Raw genomic sequence first — 872 nt, 5'->3', positions numbered from 1 at the left:
ATTATTAATGAGGGCATTTCTCAGAGGGGACTTCTCTTGAGGCTAAAATAGTTTTCACAGGCAGTAGGTGGGGCAAAAGACACATTAAATTAAACTGCCCTTACCTAGCTGAAGGATTTTTGGTGTAGTGAGCAACTGGGAGACAGGAATCATGCTCAGCACTGTACATCATCCTATCATTAAGTTTCAAATGGGTATATTTTCCATTTACCCGGCAAGCTCATTTTGCTCATTTTTAATTTATTTGGTGCAATTCACCACTGAAACACAAACATTAAAATGAATTTTCATGTTGTTTTTTTAAATTACTACACTGCCGCCTGCTTTGCCAGACCAGAATATAGCAAACAAATCAAACTGGCTAATGGCTGTTAGATTTTTTTTGTTTGTTTTCTGTGTGTTTGTGTTTTCGCTTGTTAGCAAGGAAAAGAAAAGGGGTAGATTTGTGGGAAATATATTGGAGAAAGACTGTTGATATATATTGGAATCCTTAGAATTTGTTACTTTCTGCTGTACTTTGTTAGTTGCCATGCTAACTGCAGCATGCTAAAATTAGCACAGTAATGCTACCATGACTAAGCTTCTAAGTGCAGTACAAATTTACTTAATGGCTCTGACAAAGAAGTGTAAACAAGATAGTCTAAATGTAAGGTCAACTCAAATGGCCTCTGTACTCCAAATATAGATTGTTTTTTTTAATATGTGCACTTCATGTCAGCAAACCCCAGCACTGCTTTTTATCTCCAAAACAAAACACACAGAGTGATGATATATGACTTTGTGTGCTGACAGTTCCACGGTGCCCAGCAGCTCACTGGCTGGTGTCTTCACCACATCTGTACCAACTACAACAGCATCTGCCGCAAGTTTCC

Source organism: Rhamphochromis sp. 'chilingali', assembly GCF_963969265.1.
Source record: "Rhamphochromis sp. 'chilingali' genome assembly, chromosome: 10".
NCBI classification, from domain to species: domain Eukaryota; kingdom Metazoa; phylum Chordata; class Actinopteri; order Cichliformes; family Cichlidae; genus Rhamphochromis; species Rhamphochromis sp. 'chilingali'.
Note: the sequence above shows the minus strand (reverse complement) of the source record.